A 23,295-nucleotide genomic window follows, 5' to 3' on the forward strand; every position below is an offset into this window, starting at 1 on the left:
TGAAACCATATAATGTTTGTCCTTCTCCGATTGACTTACTTCACTCAGCATAATACCCTCCAGTTCCATCCACGTCAAAGCGAATGGTGTGTATTCATCGTTTCTAATGGCTGAGCAATATTCCATTGTATATATATATACCACATCTTCTTTATCCATTCATCTGTCGATAGACACTGAGGCTCCTTCCACAGTTTGCCTAATGTGAACATTGCTGCTATAAACATTGGGTGAATTTTTGAGTAAAGCAAAAACCGTCTACAGCCATACCACCCTGAATGTGCCTGATCTCATCTAAGTAAAGCAAAACCCCCTCTATATTGGTGGGTCTCATCCAACCAGTTCATGGCTTTAATAGAATAAAGACTAATCTCCCAGAGCAAGAAGGAATTCTGCCAGTATACTGACGTTGGATTCAAACTGGATCTTCAACCTGAAAGCCTGTCCTGCAGATTTTTACATACCAAGCTTCCACTATCATGTGACCTAATTCTTTAAAACAAACAAATAAGTAAACATCCTACTGGTTCTATTTCTCTGGAGAATCCCATAACAAATGTTGGCACTGAGAAGTGAGGTACTACCTTAACAAATGTCTAAAAATATAGAAGTGGCTTTGGAATTGAGAATGGGTAGAAGCTGGAAGAGTTCTGAGATGCATGCTAGAAAATGTCTAGATTGCCATGAAGAGACTGTTGATAAAAATGTGGACATTAAAGGCGATTCTGGTGAGATTTCAAAAAGAAAAGAGGATTATTTTATAGGAAACTGGTGAAAAGGTGATCCTTGTTAAAAAGTGGCAAAGAACTTGGCCAAATTATGTCCTAGTATTTTGTGGAAACTAGAAATGTAAGTTGATGAATTTGCATATTTAACATAGGAGACTTTGAGCAAAATGGTAAAGGCATTGCCTGGTTTCTCTTTACTGCTTATAATAAAATATAAGAAGAGAGAGGTGAACTGGAGCAAGAATCATCAACCAAAAAACACCAGAACTTCACAATTGCAAAAAAAAAAAAAAGAGAAAGCATGTTCTGGAGAGAACAACAAAGGTTTGATTGTCACTCCAGAAAAGAGATTATGGGCATGACTCATAGTCTAACCAGCAATCTCAGCAAAAGCCAGAAATAGAGATGGGGTTATACCAGTAGAAACACTGCCAGCTTTGACTGAAGAAGACAAAGATGGTACAAAATGAAGAAAAGCTATTGGACTTCTGGGATTCTAGAGGACAGAACAATAGACGTATCAAGCTGTGAACATATGCTATCTTTCAAGAAAAAATAAGAATGACCCCAAAATGGGGCTGTGTCTTCCTCAGTTTCAGAGGGCAGGGCCACCTCTTTGGTTTCAATGGGCAAGGCCTAGAATCCTTGGAGTGGAGCTACCACCCAGAGACAAGGGGGTGTAGCTACCACCTTAGTGGGCTCATAAAGTGGAAATTCCACCCCTCTGGACCTAGAGGACAGAGCATTGAGCCAAAGAGAATTATTCTTGGGCCTCAAAAACAAATGGAGTTTTCCTGCTAGGTTTTAGACTTGTTTTTTGGTCTGTAATCCCTTTTTTTTTCCAAGCTTGTCCCTTTTGGAATGATAATCTGTATCCTATGTCTATCCTACCATTGTATTTTGGAAGCAGGTTAACTTATCTGATTTCACAGGTTCACAACAAGACAGGGATTTTGCCTCAAGATGAATCATCTCTTTGACTCTCACTCATTCTTTATATATTTAGGTGAGATTGAGGATTTATAATTAATGCTGGAATAGGTTAATATTTGGGCTGTTGTAATAAGGGTGAATGGGGGCACCTGGGTGGCTCAGTAGTTGAGCATCTGCCTTTGGCTCAGGTCATGATCCTGGGGTCCTGAGATCAAGTCCTGCATCAGGTTTCCCTCAGAGAGCCTGCTTCTCCCTCTGCCTATGTCTCTGCCTCTCTCTGTGTGTCTCTCATGAATAAATAAATAAAATTTTTTTAAAAAAGAAATAGGAGGGACACCTGGGTAGCTCAGCAGTTGAGCATCTGTCTTTAGCCTAGGGCATGATCCTGGAGACTCGGGATCGAGTCCTGCATTGGGCTCCCTGCATGAAGCCTGCTTCCCCCTCTGCCTATGTCTCTGCCTCTCTCTGTGTGTGTCTGTCACGAATAAATAAATAAAATCTTTTTTAAAAATAAAAATAAAAAAATAAATAGGAGTGAATGTATTTTGCATATGAGAAGGACATGAATTTTGGGTATCCAGAGTGTGGACTGTTAGAGACTGAATTGTGTGCCCTCAAAATTCATGTTTAAATCTTAACACCCAGTACCTCAGATTGTGACTATATTTAGAAATGGGGTCTTTAAGGAGATGATTAAGTCAAAATGTGACTTTCAAGATGGGCCCTAAACCGATTTGGCTTATGAAGAGAAAATTTGGACACACACAAGAAATACCAGGTATAAAGTGCACACAGAGTAAAGACCATGTGAAGTCAGAGCAAAAAGTTGGCCATCTGCAAGTCAGGAAACGAAGAAGCAGAAGACACCTTGATATTGGACTTCTAGGTTCTAGAAGTGTGAAAAAATAAATTCCTGTTATGTAAGCTACCCAGTTTGTGGTATTTTGAAGCAACCCTAGTAAACTAATACAGCATTCAAAAGTGAAAGTATTGACTGCATCAGCCAGGAGCAAAGGGCAATATCCAGGACAAGCAGGAGACAGACTGATAAGCCTGAGATAAAAAGAGATTGGGAAAAATAATTTGGGGAAAATAAGGGCATTTAAAAGCTCCTGTATATATCAAGGAATCCAGTAGTTCTCCTAATGTCACTGGCATCAGTGCTGTATTTTTTTTTCTTTCAGTTGAAAGAGGGCCAGTTAATATAACCTAAAATACTACTTCAGGCTTTAGCTTCCCACAACCTATTGAAAGTTCAAGAGATTTATTTAGTATCTATATTAAATAAAAGACTCACCTAAAGACATTTTCACATATCATGCTTTATGGTTGCCTGTTAATTTTTTAGGGAATATACAGTGATGCCTTAATAATTACCTGATAAATTAATCAATTACAAGGAAAAAGTAGTCTTATTGCCTTTTCCTCAACCCTTCTGTTAGACCATTGTCACTATCACAAATACACTGCTCCCTCCTCACTGTTGAAGATCTATTTGCGTAAATATTTCACATACACACTTGTATTGAAAACTGAGGCTGATGCACATGACTCCTGGGTTCCTAGAAAGGGACTGGAAAACCATGTTCCCATCCATATATATTTGGGAGTTGCAATTCCTTTGAAATACAAATTAGCAGCACAACAAGATCTCAAATTGGCATATATTTGTTGGAAAATTTCTTGTGAAATTACCTAGAGTGGCAAGAAGGTTATCAGAGGAAGATTTTTTTAAGATTTATTTTTTTTATTCATAAGAGACGGAGAGAGAGAGAGAGAGAGAGAGAGAGAGAGAGAGGCAGAGACACAGGCAGAGGGAGAAGCAGGCTCCATGCAGGGAGCCTGATGTGGGACTTGATCCCGGGTCTCCAGGATCACACCCTGTGCTGAAGGCAGCGCTAAACCGCTGAGCCACCCGGGCTGCCCAGGAAGATTTTTTTTATCATAAGTCATACATAAGGTTACATCTATCATACAACAAATACCATGCCTGGCACATAATCCATGGCTAAAGATTCTGCGATTCCTTAGAAGTGGGAACATGTCACCACAATCTTATAGAAATTTAATTCACTTAACAACTATTTTTAAAGCACCTTTTTAAAAAGATTTTATTTATTCATGAGAGACACACACACACACACACAGAGAGAGAGAGAGGCAGAGACACAGGCAGAGTGAGAAGCAGGCTCCGTGCAGGGAGCTAGATGTGGGACCCGATCTCGGGTCTCCAGGATGACATTCTGGGCTGAAGGTGGCGCCAAACCGCTGAGCCACCTGGGCTGCCCTTTTAAGCACCTTCTAAGTGCAGGTACTATTATAGGCATTGAGGATATATTAGTTAACAAAAAAAGACAGAAACCTCTGTTTTTATAAATGAGAGAGACAGAAAATAAATTAAGTACAATATTAGTAGGATGGAGAGTGAAAAATGCTAAGTAGAAAAATAAGGGAGGAGGATAGTGAAAGTGGGAGTCAGGGAATGAATACATGATAGGAAAGTAATGAATAGGGAATTTGAGTACGGAAGCTAGGAAAGGCCTCAATGATAAAATGATTTTGAAGCAAATATCCTAAGGATGTCACAGAGAGAGTCTAGGGGTATTTTGAAAATAGTATTCCAGATAGAGAGAATAGCAAATGCAAAGGTCCAGAGGACACAGCATAATTGGCATATTCACAAAACCACACAGAGGCCATCTTGGCTGGAATAAAATCAGGGAGAGGAAGCATAGTAAGAATGAAGGTCAAGAAGGAAACTGAGAAGCTCCCCAAACCTTGTTTGGGACTTTTACATGGGGTTTTATTACATGAGCATGATTGTTTTTAAATCATTGGCCATTAGTGACTAAACTCAATTTCCAGCCCCTCCCTCCTACCTTGAGGTTGGGTGTGGGTCAGAATATTCTAACCCTCTAAATCCCATGTTTTTCTGATGACCAGCTCCATCCTGAAACATTCAGAGGCCCCAACCCAAGTCATCTCATTAGCATGAACTCAGATGTGTTCCAAAGGTGCTCACTCAGGAAATTTTTTTAAGCTTTTATTTATTCATGAGAGATGCAGAGAGAGAGAGGCAGAGACACAGGCAGAGCGAGAGGCAGGCTCCATGCAGGGAGCCCGATGTGGGACTCAATCCCAGGTCTCCAGGATCATGCCCTGGGCTGAAGGCAGGCGCTAAACCACTGAGCCACCCAGGCCGCCCTCACTCAGGAAATTCTGGGGATTTTAGGAGCTCTGTGCCAGGAACTGGGGACAAGGACCAGTTAAATATATTTTTATTATACTACAATCTGTATATCACTTTGAGGAGAATTGATTCCTACTCCATTTATTTAGATCTTTCATTTCACCTATCAGTGCTTTGTAGTTTTCAGGATATGTGTTCTGTATGTGCTTCGTTCGATTTTTACCTAAGTATTTCATCATTTGGGAGTGATTGTAAATATTGTATTTTTAATTTTGATGTTTATATATTCATGACTTAGTATATAGAAGTAAAATAACTTTTGTGTATTTATCTTGTAAAAAAAAAAAAGAAGGAACTGAGGATGAGATCATGTTGAACAGTGTTAAAGGTGCTGGCCTGAAATCATATCCCAGAATATCAACCATTCTCTTTCCAGTTTCCTCAATTTCCTCACCTCATCCTCTTTGTCCTAATAAGTGATGAGAATTCCCATGCAAATATATATTTTTTGTAATAGAAAAACTTGGAAGGAACGATTTCTTCCAGATAAATTTCCGGAAATGGTATGCTTAATGGGTCTATAAATTTAAAATGGTTAAACGTAATAATATCCTTCATATTTTAGGGTATGATAATTTTCTCAATATAAAAAAATCTTCCAATCTGGTAAGCTCATGATTTAAAGCCAAATGAATATGTTACAGAGACAAGAACAGTGGTTTGAGTTTAGAAGGACCTTAACTCCAATATAATTTTTTAGATTATAACTGAACTTGGTGGTGTCCTGGAGGGAATAAAGAGTTGGCAGTCAGGAAGGGATTTGTTACCAACTTTGTCCTTCTTTTCAGTTGCCGTATGACCCTAGACAATATGCTTTTTATTTCTCAGTTTCCTCATCTAGAGAATGGAGATGATAATTATCTTCCTCATAGAAATAAGTGAGATAACCTATATAGGGCACATGGTCAGACTTTCCTGGGTTCCCTATAGAGCAGCAACTAGGAAACCCCCCTGTAAGAAGCCATGTGACAGTGAACATTTAAATAGCAAAATGATAGGCGCGAATTATTGGATCCAAGTCCCCAAAAGTGTGTAAATTTTGATTATTGGTATAAACTTAGGATATAATTTTAATAATTCTATATAAAAAAGGAAAATGTAAAGAAACAAAAGTCACTATAAGTACCTCTAATTAGGGATCCCTGGGTGGCGCAGTAGTTTAGCGCCTGCCTTTGGCCTAGGGCGTGATCCTGGAGACCCGGGATCGAATCCCATGTCAGGCTCCCGGTGCATGGAGCCTGCTTCTCCCTCTGCCTGTGTCTCTGCCTCTCTCTCTCTCTGTGGGTGACTATCATAAATAAATAAAAATTTTAAAAAGTACCTCTAATTAGAGGTAATTATTGTTTTAATTTTTATTAAGATTGTAAGCTTGACAATAGATAGATATAACTTATTGCCTACTAACTATTTTTTATTGGAGTTCAATTTGCCAACATATAGCATAACACCCAGTGCTCATCCCATCAAGTGCTTCCCTCAGTGCCCATCGCCCCCACCCCCCACCCACCTCCCTTTCCACCACCCCTTGTTCATTTCCCAGAGTTAGGAGTCTCTCATGTTCTGTCTTCCTCTCTGATATTTCCCACTCATTTTTCCCCCTTTCCCCTTTATTCCCTTTCACTATTTTTTATATTCCCCAAATGAATGGTATTATGCTGAGTGAAATAAGTCAATCAGAGAAGAACAAACATTATATGGTCTCATTCATTTGCCTACTAACTGTTGCATCCTGCATGAGTGTTTAAAAAAACTACATGATCAACTCAATAGAAGCAGAAAAAGCACTATACAAAATCCAACACCCATTCAGGATAAAATCAAACTAGAAATAGCAAGGAACTTCCTCAACCTGATAAAGGGCCACTTCTATCAGAAAATTCTAAAACTAATATCCTACTTAGTGGTGAAAGACTGAAAGTTTTCCCCTATCAGGAACAAGACAAGAATATTTGCTCTTACCAGTTTTATTCAGAATAGTATGGGAGATACTAGCCACTGCAAAAAGATATGAAAAAGAAATGGAAGGCATATAGATTGCAAAGGAATAAATAAAACCATCTTTATTTGCAGGTAACATGACCTTGTATGCAGAAATTCCCAAGAAATCTATAAAATAAGTACTACTACTAATACACAAATTTTGAAAGATCAATAATGTCTATATACTAAAAATGAACAATCAGAAAATGAAATTAAGAAATCAATTCCTAAAGTAGTATGAAATAGAATAAAATACTTAGAAATAAAATTTAACAAAATAAGTGCAAAGCTTATTCACTGAAAATTATAAAAGATAGCTGAGAGAAATTAAAGATATAAATTAATAGACAAATATGTCATATTTAACAACTGGAGGACTTCACTGTTCTCTCTCCCTCCTTTTGGTATTCCAGTTAAATGTGTTAGAATTATTCACTGTATTATCTTTCATTCTTGCCCTCTCTCTTTCAGTATGTTCCATCATTTTTTCTCCCCATGCTTCATTCTGGATATTTTCTTCAGACTATCTTTCATTTTTTCATGTGGAGAACTCACTATGGCCCTTAAAATATAACACCACATATTCAATTGTCCACCTAGAGCACAGGATGGAGGTGAGGGTTACAGACATTAATTAACTTATTCCAGGTCACCCAGCCTGAAAACATCACAGCAGGGATAATTCCTCACAATGGACCCTCTGTCCAAGTCCTTCCTGATGTTTTTGCTCTCTCTTGGGCTGTGAATTCTCCCAACTTCTCATCTTCCAGGAGATACAGCGCAGCCTTCCAATTTTCTGTGCTATATTTCTTTTTTGATTATAATAATCAGTGATATTTCTTCATTAGCCATGATAATATCCCAGGATTTTGTTTCTGGCATTTTGTGTTTTCTACTTTGTGTCTTATTTTGTATTGTCTTTTTTCACTTATTCATTTTTCTGTGTTTTTTTCCAATTTCAGAGCATGATATCAAATTAGTTTCTTTCAAAGAACAAGATGCTGGGGTGTTTTCCAAGGGAGGTATGACAAATGGTCTGAACAAAGTAGTTCTAGGATTCATTCTTCATCCCTCTAGAAGTGAATGATGCCAAAGAGGGCCCCTGGATAAGATAGTAAGTGACTGCAGTGTACAGGGATGGGTGTGTTGGAAGGATTAAGGGAGTGAATAATGGGAATTTGCAGGTAATTTGTTTTGCTTGTTTATTTCACTAGTTATTACATGTAACAGCTCCCTCTAGGCACATATAAGCTAGCTAGTTGTTTTGAACAGTTGTACATTACTTTTATGAATTTCAGGAACCTGTTCCTTTTTTTGACAGACATTTAGGTACCAGAATTTTTTCCCATGACACACTGCCACAGAGCTTATTCTGCTGCATATGATGCAGTAAATGTGGAGCATGTTTCTGTCGCAGAGATCAGGAAATGGCACTGTGCAGTCAGAGTATCTCTACTTTGATCCTAATGGATGTTGTCATTTCTTCCTCCACCCCAGATGCCTTCATGACAATCACTTGTACTACACCAGAGCCTTATGGGGTTTTGCTGTGCCCAAAATAAGGTTTGGGAATTTCAGTCAAGTGAGAAGGATGAGACTCAGGATCAGCTATGCTGATCTCCTGATTCCCTCCCATCACTCCCTCCACGTTGTCATCAAGATCCCAGAAAAAGGCCTTAATAAAGCTATTTGTGATCCTGAAACCCAAAACTCTGGAAGAAGACATTGGGCTTATCATCTTCCTGATCCTAAACTTTCTCCTCTGGCCTGCGATTAAGGTGAGAAGTCCAGCTCACCCAAGAAGCCAAAGGTTAACTGGTAAGGGTGACACTTAATCACCCAAATGACTGGTTTTTCTCTGTTTTTGTCCCAACCAGCATTCCTGATTATGTTGATAGTAAAAAATAGCATTGCATGTTATGTCAAATCCCTGCAAAATCCATTCAAGGCAGGTACTACATTCACTGGTCCATTGAAGAGGAAAGGGAAAATCAGAGGGTCAACAACTCTTGGGGAACAGTGAGGTAGAGACTCAAATCTTGTAAACGCCCCTCCTCAAAGCCCAGGCTGTGTATGCTCCCCAGGACCATTTGGCTTCTGAGATGGGCAATGTTCTATTACTCTGATAAACCTGGGGGTGATGTTCTGTGCCCCTAGTATATTAGTCAAATGTTTTTATACAAAGAACAGTATAAATTCTTAGCTATACAAATCTATTCAAATTTTAAAACAACCTCTTGGGGGAAAGACAGTATTAAACTGCACATGAAAAGATGATGAGATGGGAAGAAAGAATTGCCCACATACATGCCTGATATAGGAATAATATCCTTGATATATAAAAAATCAGTAGAGAGAAGGGAAACTGATATCAACCTAGAATTCTTATTAAAAGCAGTAGTAATTGGATGCCTGGGTGGCTAAGTGGCTGAGCATCTTCCTCTGGCTCAGGTCATGATCCCAGTGTCCTGGGATCAAGTCCCACATTGGGCTCCTTGCAAGGAGCCTGCTTCTCCCTCTGCCTATGTCTCTGTCTCTGTCTCTCTGTGTATCCTGAATAAATAAATAAAATCTTTTAAAAAATAAAAACAGTAGTAATTACCAGCAAGAAAATCTGTACAAGGTATAAGATAAAAAGTGTTATTATATTATTATTATGTTATTACATAATATAATAGTATATATTATATTATATAATATATTATAATAATATATTATTATTATGTTATATATATTATATAATATATATTATGTTATATATATTATTATTATGTTATATATTATGTTATATTATATAATAATAATATATTATTATATGTTATATGTTATTATTATATGTTATTAATATATAATATATAATTATATATTATTATATGTTATATTATATTATATGTTATATGTTATATTATTATATTATATGTTATATATTATTATTATATATTATTATATTATTATATGTTATTATATGTTATAACATATAATTAAATATATTGTAATTAGACATATATTATAATTAAATAATATATATTCCATGCCTAATCTTACTACCTAGGCAATAACTTTGTCCTGAATTTAAAAATAACTAGGAAAAATTATTGTAGTAATGTTATCAGTGAGGGTATTATGTTCAAATTGTTTTATAAACAAGTCTGTTTTAGAAAACATTACTCTGTTTCACTGAAATTCAGTTGATTTCTGAGAAACACTAGGTGAAAGAAGGAATCTGCACCCAGATGAACACCTAAGAACACACAAAAGGGTATACACATACCCCAAACATCTACCAGCTCCCTCAATTCACAGTGCTTGCTATGAGCCATACCCATCCACATCAGGTGTTAGAATTTTCTGTCTGATTCAGGTAACCTCTCTTCCACCACTTCAGGGAAACTCACAAATTCTAACCCTTTAGACACCCACTTTTACAAGAGAACTTCACATCTTTTTCAAGTAAACTGCCATAAATATTGTAGTATTTACATACATAGTCATTTAAGTCTGAAACAGCACTACCATTTTTATTAGGTTCCTGTTTTATTTTTAATGTATCTGTATTGAAAAAAATCTCCCAACAAAGCCCAGGTCCAGATGCCTTCAACTGTTGAATTCTATCAAACATTTAAAGAATTAGTACCAATATTCCTCAAACTCTTCCAAAAGGTAGAAGAGGAGGGAACATGTCTTAACTCATCGTAGTAGCATTACCCAAATACCATGTCAATATGTTGACACTAAAAGAAAGCTGCAGACCAGTATCTCTTATAAATATAGATGCAAACTTAAAAATTAATGAATACTACATCTGAAACTAATGATGTACTATATGTTGGCTAATTGAATTTAAATAAAAAATAAATATAGATGAAAAAACCCTCAACAAAGTACTAACAAACTGAATCCAACGGTAGAGTAAGTCCATGATGACCAAGTGGGATTTATGCAAAGGTGGTTCAACATTGGAAAATCAACATAGGGATGCCTGGGTGGCTCGGTGGTTAAGCGTCTGCCTTCAGCTCAGGGCATCATCCTGGAGTCCTGGGATCAAGTCCCTCATCAGGCTTGGCTCCCTGCATGGAGCCTGCCTCTCCCTCTGCCTATGTCTCTGCCTCTCTCTCTCTCTCTCTCTCTCTCTCTGTGTGTGTGTGTGTCTTGTGAATATATAAATAAAATCTTTTTTTTAAAATCGATGTATTAATGAGGGCATGTGACATGATGAGCACTGGGTGTTATATGCAACTGATGAATTACTGAACTCTACATCTGAAACTAATGATGTACTCTATGTTAACTAAATTTAATTTAAATAAAATTTTTTTAGAAAGGGGATCCCTGGGTGGCGCAGCGGTTTAACGCCTGCCTTTGGCTCAGGGCACGACCCTGGAGACCCGGGATCGAGTCCCACATCGGGCTCCCGGTGCATGGAGCCTGCTCCTCCCTCTGCCTGTGTCTCTGCCTCTCTCTCTCTCTCTGTGTGACTATCATAAATAAATAAAAATTAAAAAAAATTTTTTAGAAAACAAAAATAATTTTATTCTATAGGTAAATAAATAAACAAATTTTATTCTATAAGGGAGAAAAAGAAAGAAAATAAATGTAATACACAATAGTAACAGAATGAAAAACATGTTTGCATCCTTGGAATGAACCCTACTTGGTCATGGTGTATGATTTTTTACGTATTGCTGAATTCCATTTACTAATACATTAAGGATTTTTACATCTATACTCATGGGGGATATGTAGAGTGTTTTTTTTCTTCCATTATCCTTCCTTTCTCCCGCCCTCCTTCCTTCCCCCATCTTCCTTCCTTTTTCTTTCTTTCTTTCTTCTTTCTTTCTTTCTTTCTTTCTTTCTTTCTTTCTTTCTTTCTTCCTTCCTTCCTCCCTTCCTTCCTTCCCTTCTTCTTTCCTTCTTTCCTTCCTTTCCTTCTTTATTTCCTTTGTCTAGTTTGGATATTAGGGTATTACTAGTTTCATAAAATGAATTGAGAAGTATTCCCTTCTCTTTTATTTTCTGGGTAGAGATTTTGTAGAATTGATGTTAATTCTCACCTTAACTTCAGATTCTCCAGTAGTATCATATGGGCCTGGATTTTTGGGAGAGTTGTTGAATTACAACTTCAATTTTTTAATAGATGACTTTTCAAATTATCTATTTCACATAGGGTGAGTTATAGTATAGTATATTGTATTTTTCAAGGAAATGGTCAGTTTTGTCTAAGTTGTCAAACTGATGTGTGTAGACTTGCCCGTAGCATAGTATACTCTGATTATATTTTTTATGCCTGCAGAATCTATAATGACATCCTCTTTCAAACATGATTTTGGTCATTTGTCTCTCTCTCTCTCTCTCTTTTCTTTTCTTACCATCTTGCTGGAGGTTTGGCAATTTTTTTATTTTTATTTTTTTAATTTATTTTTTTATTTATTTATGATAGTCACAGAGAGAGTGAGAGAGAGAGAGGCAGAGACATAGGCAGAAGGAGCAGGCTCCATGCACCGGGAGCCCGACGTGGGATTCGATCCCGGGTCTCCAGGATCGCGCCCTGGGCCAAAGGCAGGCGCTAAACCGCTGCGCCACCTAGGGATCCCTATTTTTTTTAATTTAAATTCAATTTGCAGGCATATAGTATAACACCCAGTGCTCATCACATCCCATGGTTTGACAATTTCATTGATCTTTTGGAAAGAATCAGGCACTCGTTTCATTAATTTTCTCTATTATTTTTCTCTTAAATTTCTTTGATTTACACTCTTTATTTTTGTCTACCTTATTCTGGTCTTGATTTCTTTTGCTATTCTTTTTCTAGATTCTTGAAGTCAAAGATTGGATTATTGATTTGAGACACTTTTGTGTTTTTTTAATGTATGCATTTAGTGGTAAAACTTAGCTCTCAGTACTGCTAGATCACACAAATTTTGATAATGAATTTTCATTCCGTTTAAATATTTCATTTTCATTTTTTTAAGATTTTATTTATTTATGAGAGATACAGAGAGAGAGAGAGAGAGAGAGAGAGATAGGCAGAAGGAGAAGCAGGCTCCATGCAAGAAGCTCGACACGGGACTCGATCCCAGGTCTCCAGGATCACACCGTAGGCCAAAGGCAGCACTAAACCGCTGGGCCACCTGGGCTGCCCCAGTTTAAATTTTTTTTATTTTTTTATTTTTTTTAAGATTATTTACTTATTTATTTATGACAGAGAGAGAGAGAGGGAGGCAGAGACAGAGGCAAAGGCAGAGGCAGAGGGAGAAGAAGGCTCCATGCAGGGAGCCCGACGTGGGACTCGATCCCGGTCTCCAGGATCACACCCCAGGCTGAAGGCACCACTAAACCCCTGGGCCACCAGGGCTGCCCTTCCAGTTTACATTTTTAAAAATTTCCCTTGAGACTTCACTTTGACTCATTGGTTATTTATTTATTTATTTATTTATTTATTTATTTATTTATTCATTTACAGTAGAAAATCAAATTCAATAGGTGTATGTATGAGGAATCCACAGTCATGGTAATTTCAAGGAAATCACACAAAATGAGATATATATATGTCATTCTGAACCAAGGAGAATGCGGTAGGGGTATGGGATTTCTGAGGAAAGGAATGCACTTCACAGGGTGGTAACAGGAGCAGGTGTTTGGCAATTAGATGTTTGACCTACCATATAGGATCACTCAGATAAAATTTATCTCTGTTAATAACTCTTATTCTGGGAAAGACTCCCCAATTTAGATATTTCTGTGCGGTTAAAAGAGGGACAGAACTGTCTGCTGAGTCTGCACATTCTCAAGTGCCTTTAGCTCAAAATAATGCACATGCCAAAGTGGCATCTTCTGAGGTGGGGGCTGTCATGAACCCCTTCAGTTTCCTCCAATAATACTTCCTTGGGAGTGTCACATATTAAATATTGAGCAGGTGAATTATTACATCTCATTGATCCAGTCACTTAGTCCTAGCAATAGGTCAGTTTAGTCAAACTAATTTCAGGAGGCAGTGATGCAGGTATATTCTCAAAGGTACACCTATGTTTCAAGTAATCAGGTATTAAATAACAAGAATTTCTATGGAAACAAAAGAAAAACAATGGTTATGTTTGGATCAGTTGTTAAGCCAGTTTCTGTGTTCTGAGGGTTGCTAGTTGATGAGACCTCTAGATGTCAGACTTGAAGCATTTTTAGACAGAGTGAGGGCAGGTAGAGGCAATCTAACAGATCTTCCTGTTTTGCAGTTCAAATGTCTTTGGAGATCTTTTGAGTGGCCCATAGAGCAATAAGTACAAATACTGTCTATTAATGAGCTATTGTGGGGATTTCTTTACATCAAGTCATTCATATTTAGTTTGCAGGACTTCAGGAAAAGGGAAGTTTTAGTTCCTAAATGATTTCAAGTCACAAAGATTGGAGAAAAATCAAAATTTTAGTTTGGAGTGTTGTAGCCAGGCATTGGAGAACACTAGAAGGAATCAGGACTTAATCCAGTTTACAACAAATAGTATTAAAATCTAATATCTACAAATATGTGTTATTGAAACATATTTTGTCTTGATAGTAGCCCTCATCTTTACCAAAGATAACCAAATGAACAATAATTTGTTTGTAAAATAAGTCTAGACTTATTTTGACCCATCAGTTATTTAAAAACGTGTTGTTTAGTTTTCAATAGACACTGACCATATCTCTAACTCTGCAGCTAACCGTGATCAAACGATATGTAGTCTCCCATCAATCTCTTATCTAGAGAGTCCACTTCACCCCCCCTTGTATGTCTACAGCAGTAATCCTAGGGCAGGGGAGGGCAGAAGGGCCAGGCTGGGAAGGAGACTTAGGCATGGTAACGTGGGGAGGTATTGGTACTGGAGCTGTACCAGCCAGGCCTCTCTCAGCCTTCTGATTCCCTCCTCTCAGCTTCTCAGATACTTGATTACCAGTAATATTGAAATGGTACTGAATCCTAGAAACATCATGGCTCCCTTCCTACAGATCCATGAAAAGAATATGCCCAAGGTGAGGACTCAGGCCCAGTTCTGGGAATCATCTGAGGCAAGCATAGGTGCACTGGGGCCATCAGGAGGGAAGGCAGTGATCATAAGAGGCGACTACAGACCCTCAGCCCCATGCTGACCTGAGATTCGACCCTCTACTCCCTCTGGGGAAGCCTGCTGTCCCCGAGGCTGCCTTGTATCTCATGTCTGGCTCAGACTAAGTTCACACAGGTGACAAAAGTTCAACCATCATCCAGTGGGACCCCAGCCCAACACCTGCATGTTTCCCATTCTTACCTAGATTGCCAGGGACAACCAGGGCAGGTGATGGAAAGGGCTGCAGCCATGGGGCTATTTCCCCCATATTCTCTCTTCCTCTCTGACCCCCACCCCCATGATAGAGCTTCATTCCCTTTCCTTTGCTTTGCTTTCTCTTCCTTTTAATCTCTAGTTCCCCTATGTCCCTCCCACCTCTCCACCCCTACCTTTATTCCCTCTTCTGTCTTCATCCCCCTCCCTCTCCCTCCCTGCCTCCTGGGCCTTGCCTCACTCACCTCCCTGCCCCAGCATCCTGGGCCATCCTTGGGGGCGGGTGCCATGTTTCTGTAGAATGCTGGACCCCTAGTGAGGTAGCAGAGCCCTGGGCTCCCACTCCATTCCCTCTTATCTCTGGAGCCTTCAGTGGGGACTTGGAGGAAGGAAGGGAGGTAGGAAGGGGAATACAGCCCTGGTGCCTGGGCTCCAAATGTTTCTTGTGGCACTGAAGAAGGGAATAAGGGCAATCAGGTGGGAGCTACCCAGTGGAAAGAGAGGGAGGGGAGGGGAGGGAGGGAAAGGGAAGGAGGGAGGTTTCACAACTCTGACCTATCAGTCACTTCTTTCTATTTTGGGTTTTGGACAGTGCCATCAGGGATTGTTTTCCCAAGCTGTTACGCCTGGTAAGTGCCTACATTCATCATTGTCTCTTACTAACATTGATCACCTCCACACCTGCCCTCTAGCCCTTTGGGTCTTGCCTAGATTACATGTTTGTGTCAGACCCTTATCCATTTTAGGGAACCAGGACCCCTGAAAAAGACATGAATATGCTCTCTGGAAAAATGTCCAGACACAGACACACACACAGACACACACAGAAACACACACACACACACACACACACACACACACACACACAAGTTGAATATAGTAGTAAAGACTTCCAGGACCTCATGATGAAAACACCCACTGTAATCTTGTCTGTGTAATTTCCAGTGCCTTTTCATACCTAACCTCTGGCTCTCACCCTCTTTTGGGCTCATCTTTTTGCCCTGAGCATCCAGGGCCACCTCTCTGGTCTCACTAACTGACTTCTTCTTCCCTTCTCCAAGATGGCCAGGAGTCACCACCACCAGTTACCATTGATACTGACACACCCTGCTTGATAAAGCCCTGCAAAGTGAGGGAAAGTGATCAAACAATGTTTGAGGTATTATAAAGGAGGCTTTATCAGCCACATAGTCTCAAATGCCTTTTGATTCCAGGAAATCTACAAAGGATATGAGACACTGAAGAGTCTAGTCTTGCAATTCCTGCAGCAGTAAGTACCCCTGGGAATCTGAGGAAGGAGACAGTTAGGATGGGTGAGGCCACTCAAGCTCAGGACTGCTGACTGGGTCTTGAAATCTCATTTGGGGTCCAGACCACAGAGATAGACTGTCCTCATTACTCCCCCACAGGTACTACTTGATCTATGACTCTGGAAACTGTCAGGGTCTCCTTGGTGCCTACCATGATGAGGCCTGCTTCTCCCTGGCCATTCCCTTCAACCCTGAGGACCCAGCCCATGAGCAGAACTCAGACTCTGCTCCTGGGCCTTGTGTCTCCCCAGGGGACACAAGGAAGCTCCTGGAAACACCCACACTGGCTAGACCACCACCTTCTGTTCCTCTTTCTCTCCTAGAAGCAACTTGTGCAAATACTTCAAGGAAAGCAGGAATATGAAGAAGCTCAAGGACCTCTGTGCATGTGTAATGGGGAAAATTAGGCAGGGAAAGGCAGTGTGAAGGGATAATTGTAGGGCCCAGGGTGTGGCCACCCCTGACCTTCACTTACTTTTTCCTTCCCCTAATAGCCCTGTGTGTTTTCCGGCTGAAGCATACAAAATATGACATCCTGTGCTCCCCCTATGTGCTGCTCACAACATAGCACGACCTCAGCTCCCTCGTGGTGGACATGTGGTTCCGGACGGTGAGCACCTGCTTCCTCCCAAGGGCAGCCCCAGAAAGCCACACAGGTGGGTAGGACATTTAGTTGATTTAACACCTGGGCTCTTCCCTTTCAGGAGAAGATGCTCTGCTTCTCTTTCAATGAGGTGTTCAAGGAAGGTGAATGTGCATAAAGCCCCTCCCCAGATGCTCCTCTGCTCCCTCTCTACTGGCTGGGCTCCCTCTCAGAACTCTCCCAGCTTCCCTGATCCCTTTCCTTTTCTTCATATTCCTGCTGTATTTTCCATCTTCCACTCTGCTTCCAAACCATCGTAGTATGACCTGCATCATGCATGTTTGCCATTCACAATTCAGGCATTGGGAACACAGGCTGTGGAGTTTGATGGCACTCATCCAAGGTCCTTACTCTGTGACCTTGGGCATTTAACCTGTAAGTTTCCTCGTGTGATAATGAAACTAATAGTATCTATCTCTTGGGTAACTGTGAAAAATGCATCAAATGACTCCTGAAGTGGTTTTCACAGGACCTGGCACATAGGATGGTCCTTGTAACCGAGAGCAGATTATTCCTATTGTTGCCATCCCCATACCAAACACTCTGACCTCCAGAGAACAATTGTCCCCTTCACGTGAATATCAAGTCAGACCCTGACTGAAGAATACTGTGTAAGGGTGTGAAGCACGTATGACTTTAAGGTAGTATTGTTTGTTGTTTGTTGTTGAAGTAGAAGGAATGTCTTGGTTCTGTTCGTGCCTTTACCTGGACTTCCATTGCTACCCCTAGGAGCAATTCTAGGTGAGTGGTATATTGTAGGTTGAACACTCAGCCCAGTCTGTGTTCAGTGGTGTGGGAATGTAGTGTTGCAGTCCTTGGGATTTTCTCAGTATTGTAAAAAGCAAACAGGTACACCCGAAGTGTCTAGCTTGGTGGTCAAGGGCATGGGCTCTGGAATTAAAATGTGGGTTATCAAAAAAAAATGTGGGTTATCTTCCTGACCCCACTATTCACCAGGGGTATTACTTTGGTTAAGTCACATGCCCTCTCGGTGACTCAATATTTTCTTCTGAGAATGAAATTAGACTGTCTACTCCTTGGGCTGTTGTACAGAGTAAATGTAGGTATAAATTGTCCTTGGTTTGGGTGCAACTGGGTGACTCAGTTGGTTAGGCATCCCACTCTTGATTTCTGCTCAGATCACGATCTCAGGGTCATGCGATTAAGCCTGACATTTGGCTCTGTGCTCAGCGGGGGTCTGCTTCTCTCCCCCTCACTCTCCCTATGCCCTTCCCTGCCCCTGCACTCTCTTTCTAAAATAACCAAATAAATTTAAAAAAAATAAATAAAATTGTCCTTGGTTTGGGTATAAACCTATTAATGCAGAGAAGCTGGCAGACAATCTCCAAACGTTGACTCTGTGGGAAGGCTAGAGGTACCAGCCAAGGAGTCTGGGAGGCAAACAAAGTAGGGGTATGGTATGGAAGTTTTACACGCACTCATTTGTGTGTTAGAGTGTCTGTGTATAATATACGTGCATAATTTCATGCATTTTACCAACTATGTAGGCTTTGCGACTATCTCTACAAACAAAATACAAAACTGTGTCATTACCACAAACTTCCCTCATGCTACTCTTTATAGCCACACCTACCTTCTCCCTGGCCCCATATCCCTAATCTCTGTCAAACACTATCATAATTTCAAAAGTGTCATATAAGTAGAATCATATAGTATATAACCTTTTTAAATGGATTTCTTTCACTTAGCATAATTCCCCTGAGAGCCATCCAAGTTGTTAAGTGTATTGATAATCTGTTCCTTTTTATTGCCAAATAGAATTCCATTGTATGGATATATCACTGTTTGTTTAGCCATTCACTTATTGAAGGACATCTGGGCTGTTTCTACTTTTTTAACTATTATGAATAAAACCGTTATGAACATTCATGTACAGGTTTTCAGGTGAACACAAATTTTCATTTCTTTGGGTAAATTGCCTAGAGTGCAATTGCTGTATTATCCATTAATTACCTGCTTAGCTTTGAGGAAAAAATGCCAGATTGCTTTCCAGAGTGCCCCTACCATTTTGTATTCTCACTAGCAATATCTGAGTGACTCAGTTTATCCATAGACTTGTCTGCATTTGGTGTTGTCACTATGTTTTAAGCCATTCTAATAAGTATGTTCATATTTTATTGTGCATTTCCATGATGACTAAAGATGCTAAATATTTTTTCATATGCTTACTTTCCATCAGTAAAATCTCAGGTTCTTGAGTTTTGTGCATTGTCTAATTGGATTAAGACGCCAGATGGTAGCTTCTGAGCCCTGGCTCAGGCTACCAGTCAAAATAAGAGAGGGTGAGGCTCCTCAAAACTTACTTTTCTTGGCACAGGGGGCCCAAACTGGGGCTGACGCTATTTAATGTTCCTCAAATTAAGATGTATCTTGGGACACCTGGGTGGCTCAGTAATTGAGCATATGCCTTCTGCTCAGGGCCTGATCCCAGGATCCTGGGATCAAGCGTTGAATTGGGCTTCCCGCAGGGACCCTGCTTCTCCCTCTGCGCCTATCTCTCTCTGCCTCTCTCTATGTGTCTCTCATGAATAAATAAATAAATAAATAAATAAATAAATAAATAAATAAATAAATACAATCTTTAAAAAAATTAAGATGTATCTTGGATTTGTAACGGGATGGAGTTGGGAAAATCTCTGGGTCCATCAGTGGGGATCTGGATAGAAGAAAAAAAGGGAGCTGTGGGATGAAGATAAACAGTGGAAGGAGAGATATATGGGGTGGAGGGAAATGCCTTCTACATGATCCTAGATCCAATGCTCTCAACCTCCTCTATAGGATGCAAAACATTTTTCTCTTAGACTTGTGGTTTTCAACTCTGGATATACAGTAAAATCCCCTCCAGTGCCCAGACTTGAGAAACTGAATCAGAATCTCTAGGGGTAGATCCAGTCATCAGTATTTTTTTTTTATTGGTGTTCAATTTACTAACATACAGAATAACCCCCAGTGCCCGTCACCCATTCACTCCCACCCCCCGCCCTCCTCCCCTTTCAACACCCCTAGTTCGTCATCAGTATTTTTAAGGCTCCCCAGTTGATTCTCAAGAGCTGTCATAATGAAAGCCTTATCTAATGGTATATTAGTTTGCTAGGGCAGAGATACCATAGACTGAGTGGCTTAACAACAGAAACTTATTTCTCAAGTTCTGAAAACTAGAAATCCAAGATCCAAGTATTTGTAACATTGGTTTCTTGTGAGGCCTCTCTTTTTGCCTTGCAGGTAGTCACCCTTTTTCTTGCTCCTTCTTTACATGGTCATCCTTCTGTGCATATGCAACCTTGGTATCTCTCCATATTTCCTAAACTCCTCTTATAGGGACTCTAATTATATTGGATTAGGGTCTACCCTAATGGCCACATTTTAACTTAGTTACCTCTTTAATGGCTGTATCTTCAAATCCAGTCATGTTCTGGGTATAGGGGGTTAGAGCTTCAACATATGAATTTGGCTGGGACACAGTTCAGTCCACAACAGATGGTGTAAGAGCTACCTTGGTCTGAGAAGTTCAGCTGCCTTTTATCTTTTTTCCTATAACTACCACACGGTACTTTTACAATCACCTTGTTGGGCAGAAGTTGGTCATGTGGCCTCACATAGCTGCAAAAAAGGCTACAAATATGGTCTTTTACTGGGAACACTACTATCCCAAATAAATTTTGGATTCTATTATTAAGAAAGAAGGATAATTGGTATAGAATATATGCTACACTTTTATACTCAAGGCAACTAGAAGCACTCCCTCAATTTATTATGGACTTTCTACCCAATTTTCAAACCGCAATTTTCATGGGTTCAAACAAAACTACTATTTTAGAAATATCTAAGATCACTTTCCCATCCTCCCAAATCCCATGTTCCAGACTGCTTGGCTCATCACACCTTAGCATGCATCTTTTTAATCAATGCCATTCATTCATTCAACAAATATTTAGAAATTACCAATACGTGAGAGGCACTGTGATAGGTACTATAGATAAAGAAGAGAACCTGAAATACATGGCCCTAGTTCCCATTGAGCTTATATTTTAAAGGGTTGATATCCTCAGGGATGGAATATTATTAAGAAAATAATATGGGGAAATACGATAGAGAGCTACTAGGATGGGGAAGGCAGGGAAGAATTTTCTGAAGAAATGACTTTTATCTGATACTCAATAAGAAGTAGTCAGCTGTGGGAAGATATAGAACCTCAGGGAACAGCAGAGGGATCACCAAAAGAGAGGCCCTAAAGTATGAACAAGCTTGGCACATTTAGGAAATAGCTTGGAAGTCAATGTGCCTTAGGACAACAGTGTTAGGAAATGAGATTAGAGTAGTAGGAGGGGCCAGGTCACAGAAGGCCTTATGGGCCATGGGAAACACTTGGGGTTTTGTTCTTACTAAGATGGCACCATTGAGGCATTTTAAGAAAGGAAGAAATATTATCAGAATCTGCTTTATTAAAGGTCACTCAAAATGTTCTTTATAGAACAGACTGAAATATAGGAGCAAGGAAATGAGGTAGGAAATTACTACAGATGTGAGAGTGAGAAGTTACAGTGGCATGGACCAGAATCTTAGCAATGGAAGGGGTGAGGAGTTTGAAATGAGATATTTTTCAGAAGTACTAAACTTGTGGTGAAGGATAGAAAGTAATCAAGTGTGTCTTTTGGAATGTGGATCTTTGCAACTGGGTTAGTATGGTTTTCTTAAATGTGGAATTGAGTAGAGGGTCAGGTTTAGTGCAATGCCAGGAAATTGACAGTTCTGTTTTGGTCATGTTGTTTGTGGAGCCTATGAAAAAATCTGGGTGGAGCCATGTTGTTGGATATATATAAGTCTGGATTTCCTGAGAATACTCTTGGCTACAGCAAAAACAAAACAAAACAACTATACAATTTAACAGAAAATTCAATCATAAAATACTTGATTCCACATATAAGCAAGACTCCGCTGTAAATTCTGGAAAGGATACATGCCACTGATCCAGGATAGAGGTGACAATATGAAGAAAGACTCAGAGTCTCACTGAATTTTAATCTGGGTGACAGTGGGACCAAGACTCAGACTCGGATTCAAACTGGAATTGGACTCAGACTCGGACCCCGAGGCTTTGTCTCCTCCAGTTTTTATCAAGAAATCTAGCAGATTGGCTATAGGAATGATTAACTTTGGGAAGCAGAGAAAAACATGTTTACTTCAAAAGATAAAAGAATAGACTATTGACTCAAAGAAGGGGGAGCAAAGGAGCTGTATCTGGAGAACAATGTGGTCAAGAGCCAGTATGCTGACTCAGGACCTTCCGTATCCCCACTGTGCTGAGGACTACACGATTCAGTTCTCAGGCTCTGCAGCTGGTTCCCCACAAATACAAAAACTTTTAAAAATCAATTTTACTGAGCTATAGCTTATATTCAATATAATGCATCCACTTTGGGTGTATAATTCAATAAATTTGGATAAATTCATTCTCACATGTAACCCCTACGGTGGAAATATAGAACATTGGTATGAAGGCTTTTCAATTAGCAATAATCGCGCCTGGGATAAACCTCATTGGCTACGATACTGCCACTGCGCAAAGCTGGTATGAAGGCTTTTAAGATCCCTGTCACTTTCTTCATGAAGCTCATCATGTTGCTAGAGAGAAAATCATGCATGCATGTAAATTAGAGAAAGATATAAAGAAGTAAAGGATAAGTTTCAATAACTATAACAGTTCTTGAAGAATGGCACTTTGGTGAAGATATCCATTGTAAAATGCTGGCTCTAATGCAAATATATTTGGGGCAGGAAGCTTGCCATCAACATAAAAGTCAAGGGAGAAATCAGGCCAGGACACAAGACTTTCATTTCCCCAAATATCTCACCAATATGAAGTGCCCATAATTATTCACAACCTTGGCTTAAAATATTTGGAATATCTTTGGAACATAAGTAACAAAATGCACATAAATTTTTCAAGAGTGACATTTATGGGATATGTAGAAAGCCAGCACTCCACAAACATAAGTTTATGGTGTCATTTTAAGATTTTCTGGCTACCACCTCATAAGAAGACAGGGAACTTCAGGACAAATGAGGGATTAGCAAAGCAAGTACTCAATATCCTCCCAACTCCTCTGTTTTTTTTTTCTAACCTGACAAGAGAAAGATTTCC

The 23,295-nt window shown here is 39.5% G+C and overlaps 1 non-coding gene across 1 annotated transcript; it reads right to left on the bottom strand.

Annotated features, from left to right (window-relative positions):
• Positions 1–22,575: 22,575 nt before the first annotated feature.
• LOC144309347 (U4 spliceosomal RNA) lies at positions 22,576–22,721 on the bottom strand. Its single transcript, XR_013375381.1, has one exon. It is a non-coding gene; the product is annotated as a U4 spliceosomal RNA (small nuclear RNA).
• Positions 22,722–23,295: the final 574 nt, after the last annotated feature.

This window comes from Canis aureus, chromosome X (genome assembly GCF_053574225.1).
Source record: "Canis aureus isolate CA01 chromosome X, VMU_Caureus_v.1.0, whole genome shotgun sequence".
Lineage (NCBI taxonomy): Eukaryota > Metazoa > Chordata > Mammalia > Carnivora > Canidae > Canis > Canis aureus.